The following is a 5,580-nucleotide window of genomic DNA, read 5'->3' on the forward strand; positions in this document are numbered from 1 at the left end:
TTATGTTAAGGTTCTATTTGTCCTTATTCCTCTTCCTCCATAGAAAATTGCATATTTAATGTTAATTAAGGTTCTATTTCTCCTTATTCATTCTACGTCTTATGTTTTTCGCATTCTTATAGTTCCAATTTTTATCTCAAATTCTTTCTTTTTGTGATTCCCCTCAATAAATAATATTTTAAAAAAATAAGCATATAATTGTTACCTTCCAAATTTGATTCTCCTCATTTTAGCATTGAGAACAAAATAGAAAATCGTTAGGGTCTAGAACATAATTAGCAGGCCACTGAATTCGCATGATTTGATTTCAGCAAACCGATGAATCAGTATCGAGGAAACAGACTGAAGATTCCATTAGGCACTATGGTACTTACAATTGTTTATTGCATCTTTGTAATCATTATGAGTAGCTAGTTCTCCAGATTGCTCTTAGTTTGTATTAGAGTTTGCTGAAAAACATGTTTTCCGTTAATTGGATAATTTTGTGCAAATTTTCTTTTCCTATCTAGTTATATTCTATTGTGTTTATATGTTTGATTCCATTTGTGTTATTTTTTTCATTGCTTGAATTGGATTTGCTATCTAGTGTTTTCTATTATGTTCAAGAAACCCTACGACTAAATTGATCAGAAGACAGTTTGTGTTGAACTACACTAGAAGCTAGCTTCAAAAGCCTATTATGTGTAAGTAGAGGTAATAGATTATCGTGTGGAACTTAGGAAACATGATCAACTTATTCTAGGTGTGTCATTCTCCTACAAATGATCAATTACGATAGAGCGTAAAACTAACACGATCCCTTGAGCATAAGAAACTCTTAATAAATTCGAATACATGAATTAGCTACTTGGGCTAAGTTAAGAGTAGTTCTTCCTACTCCTTCGTTTATCTCAAGTTGTTTTCTTCTCGATTTAATATTTTAGCTTCATTTGTTCACGGTTCAGACACTTTATTTTTTACAGCTGACCCTTTTATCCAACAAGTAGAGTTCCATTCGAATTTCAGTTTGGGCCCTAAAAATAAGCAAAAGTTCATTTATTTTTTCGTGCCAAAACCTCTCTTTGTTTCGTAAGGAGCCAAAACGATGGGATCGGAGGGGATAATGGGCATTGATGAAGACGTACGTGACCCTGTGTTAGGTATTCTCAATTTCCTGCTCTAATTTGAATCGGAAATCCGTCTCTTTATTTTCTAGGTCCAACGGTCTACGGCTGCTTATATTGTGCGCTCTCCTATCAGAAAACCCTCTCCACCTTGAGTTTTGCAGGTTGAGTATATATATATTTGTTAAGGTCTTTTCCCTTAACGGTGGTCAGCGATAGTACTCATTGACCAATGCAATTCCGGCGCCCTTCGTAGGGTCGGCGGAAGAAGAGTTTCAGGCTGTGCGCGGAGTCTTTCCGTCGAGCAGCGTGAGAACTAGAGTTTGATAAATAATCAACGATAGGTTGGGCAAATAATATTTTCATTCATAATGAGTTTATGAACAAAAGCCCTATTTATAGACTAAGGACCTTAGGGTTGATTTGACCTAATCCTATTCATCTCGGGAAAGAATCAACAAAGAAAACCCGAAACAGAGCTTATAATTACACTCGACTCATACTTTAATTAAAATAATAAAAATACCTAGTTCAAAAAGAAAATAATAAAAATAATAAAAACAAAGAAAAAGACTTGCTAAACTATCGATCTACTTGGGAACGAAATCGCCGAGCTTGTTCGGCGGTTTAACGTTCCTCTTCGGCTTCGACTTCGCAATGGATTGCTCCGTTATCTCGGCTTCCTTTGGTTCTGCTGTCCTTGCACTTTGCGATTGCGGAACCGTATCAACCCCCCCTTCGATAGCGACGTCCTTCTCCTCAAGGAGCACATTTGGAAATCTGCGATTGATCACATCCAAAGGTTCCCACGTCGGCGAATCCGACCCATCCGACCAACACACCAACACATGCTCGCGTGGTCGACCCTCTTGCCATAACATCCGCCTCTCCAACACCCGAACTGGATAAACCACTGGCCGATCACCAAAAAATTCCGAAGGCAGCTCCATCGCAGCATCTGCGTCATTGACAGCAACAAACGGCTGGAGCAGACCAACATGAAAAACATTATGGATTCTACTACCCTAGGCAGTTTCAACCTGTACGCCACTGGACCAATGCGCTCGAGCACCTCAAAGAGGCCGTAATATTGTCAGGCCAGTTTAGCAGACAGCGGCTTCGTGACAAAATGCTGTCTGTACGGCTGCAATTTGAGCAACACTTTGTCACCCACTTCAAACTCCACATCACGACGGTGCTTGTTTGCTGAGTCACGCATCCTCTGTTGTGCCCTAGCTTAATTAGCACGAAGCTCTACCAACAATTCTCCTCGTTGTGTGATCATCTCTGCGGCGGATGGGGGAGTCGCGGCGGACGGGGGAGAGAACACCAAACTCAGAGGCTCTCGACCATAAAGCGCCTTAAAGGGCAACATCCCCAATCCGGAGCGATGAAAGCAATTCAACGCTAGCTCCGCCCAGGGAAGAAAATTCACCCACTTGGATGATATGATGTCGATCAGTTTCGTTCCACTCAACCTCATAATATCTTCCCAAATTTGATTCAAGAAAACCGAATCCCGGTCCGACACCAAAGACTATGGGAACCCATGGTGGCGCACCACCGTATTTACAAATAAATGAGCCACTCTCAAAGCATCAAAGCGAATGGGCAAAGGTGCAAAGTGGGCATATTTCGAAAGTCTGTCCACCACTACCATGATTGCAGTATAACCTCGGGAAGGCGGCAGTGCCGTGATAAAATCCATCGACACATCCTCCCAAACTTGCGACACGATCGGCAACAGATGTAACAACCCTGCATGTTTCTGTGTTGAATATTTAGTTGTCTGACAAACGATGCATGACTCAACGAAACGCCGCACCTCTTTCTTTAAATTCGGCCAATAAAACTCCGCAGTTATTCGTCTTAGTGTGCGCTCAAACCTCGGATGCCCCGCCGATGGCCAACTGTGATACTCCGTGAGAATTGGCGTCCTTGCCGACGAACGAGATCCCACAAAAATCCTGCGTTTATTATACACCAACCCATCCACCAACGTTACATGAGGCGGAGCTCGGCCGTCTCTGATCTCCTTCATGATATCCCTCATTTCTGGTGACGAAGCCGTTTCTCTACGCAATAACTCCAGCAAGTGTGGGATCGGTTGGCTCACGGCCACGAGGAGAGCACACTGCCGTGCGGGCATGTCTTCCAGCATAGGGATCTTGAAGTGCTGTCTAGGTTCTCTGTCCTCGATGGTTTCGCATGTGGAATTGGAGTGTATCCAACTGATCAGGAAGAGATTCCCGACCCAGCTGAGTCGTTGATACGACGACCGAGACCTGACTTCAAAAAAATTTCCTCAACCCATTTCTACTGGCTAGTATAATGGAGGTAAGGGTCGAATCCCACGAGGATGGACACGTTTTGATAACTGTGGTAACTTCCCTGGGTGTTTTGGTTAGCTACCACGCTTGGGTTGAGATTTTACCTAGACGGGAAATAAAGGTGGTGCTCTACTGACTAGTAGGCGGGAAAATAATAGACATGTGGGAGTGTTCGTGAAAATAGGGGACAAGGTGTATCAGAGACATATGGAAAGTAGACAGTTACTAAAAGAGGAAAGTTAGAAAACAAAGTGTATCTGATGGCTGGGGGCTTTCTGACAAGTCTGGATAGTACCTTTGAAAAGTAGGGAACAAAAGTAAAAGTAACTTAAAAGTAAAAGTGGTTCAAACTAAAGTTGATTTTGACGTTTTCTTCTTCACCAAGTATTAACAAAAATCATATGAACACAGACACCATAACTAAACTTCAGATTCATGAATTCAAACTCAAGATCCATCGATTAAAATGCTTAAACTTAATTTAAACGGTAAACTGCAACTTTTACTTCTACTGACTGACATGCAAGGTGGTAATCACGGCTCAGAAAAGAAACTCCTGCACGAAAACTTGACTAACTCAGCTACAACTTCATATCAACAGCTCTCGACAAGAAATAAAACTTAGAAATTGAAAGCAATGACTAAATCTAACTTCCCTAGGCAGAATTAAGCAAACTCAAACCAAAGTGACATGCGAAATAGAAACTTCGTAACGTAAAAGCTGGAATTTAACAAAGTACTTCAAAAAGGCAACAACGATGAGTGTTTGCAGAATAACTAGCGATGAAAACAAGTAAACTTTAACTAAGAAAGCGATTAAGATTGTTTGTGCCACTCCGGGCGATGATACTACTATACTACTGCGACAACTGGCTGGAAAGGCAAACTGATGACTTCTCCGACAGACTCTTGGACGTTAAGTGACCATGGCTGTGGCGAGGAACGAGAGGTAGGATAATGCTGAAGGATGGATCTTCTAGAGAGAATTCTACTAAGTGATTGTCAAACTCTGAACTGAACTGCCCTCTTTCTCTCTTTCCAAGTGGCTTCTTTTATAGGGAGGCTTGCCCTTGCTTTTAGGGTAGACTTCTCCCGCACTTTGACCTTTTTGCCCTTGTCAATGATCATCCCAGCTATCCTCCTTCTCTATCTCGAGCCTTTTCTCTGGCATGCATTCTGGTCAGTATCGCACCCTTCTAGTGCCCTTTTCACTTGCGTCACCCGAATCGTCACCTACTGACTTGGATCCTTCAATCCTGCACACTTTAGCAACTGTTTTGCAGATAATACATGTATTTCACGACATACTGACCAGTAACCAAGGCTTAGAATACGACTTATCAAACTGCTCACACTTACCACATGCTTGTCCTCAAGCGTGAAGACAAACAAAAAAGAAATAAGTCGAATTCGAGCCTGGTTACTCCCCCTGACCGACTCTACCTAGCTAGACTCAAGACTCTGACGCAAAAGAAAAGAAAACACTAACGACACAAACACATACACATATAGTTAACTTAAACACATAGAACAAGCTATATTTTCAACCACCCTTCCCCTCGAGATCAGGTGCAATCCGGCCTTAGGCAGCCTTGAACTTCCGCCGCCCCCCTTTTCTTCCCCAGTCAGTATATCTGCTTGTCAAGATCATCCAATCCTAGGCCAGACACTGGGTTCACTCAGTCACTCATTCCTCACAGGGGATGTTAGGACTGTTTTCTCTCAATGCTAAACCACAGATGTTTCGGACTCAGATCTCACATGCAGCTCCCGAAGGTCTTTAAGGCTTGTAATGGGGCTAGTGGCTTGTAGCGTTTGGGGTAGTTGTCCCTAAGGCTCTAAGGTTCAAAAGCTAACTACTTATTTTATGAGGGAGAACTGTGTGCATTCGGGCTTCTGGCTAGGGCTTCTTCTTTGGCTACATTGGCTTCCAACTGGTCAGTAGCTTCTTGTGGCTTCGCCACCCTTATTCCTTCTTCTCCTTTCTCTTTTGTGGTCAAGTATCTGCGACCATTTTCTTCAATTTTTCTTTCTGTGGCTTCGCCACCCTTATTCCTTCTTCTATTTTTTTTTGGATCTGGAAACTTCAGATCGATTTTCTGCTCCTTTCTTTGTTTTTCTCTTCTTCAGCTGGTTCCTTTTTGTAT

At 42.3% G+C, this 5,580-nt stretch overlaps 1 pseudogene; it reads right to left on the reverse strand.

Moving 5' to 3' along the window:
• Window positions 1-1,693: 1,693 nt before the first annotated feature.
• Window positions 1,694-2,322, reverse strand: LOC148926334 (uncharacterized; annotated as a pseudogene).
• Between the last annotated feature and the right edge of the window lie 3,258 nt (window positions 2,323-5,580).

The sequence above is a fragment of the Salvia hispanica genome, chromosome 5, assembly GCF_029641045.1.
Source record: "Salvia hispanica isolate PSC_SH4W2 chromosome 5, Shi_PSC_v1, whole genome shotgun sequence".
Lineage (NCBI taxonomy): Eukaryota > Viridiplantae > Streptophyta > Magnoliopsida > Lamiales > Lamiaceae > Salvia > Salvia hispanica.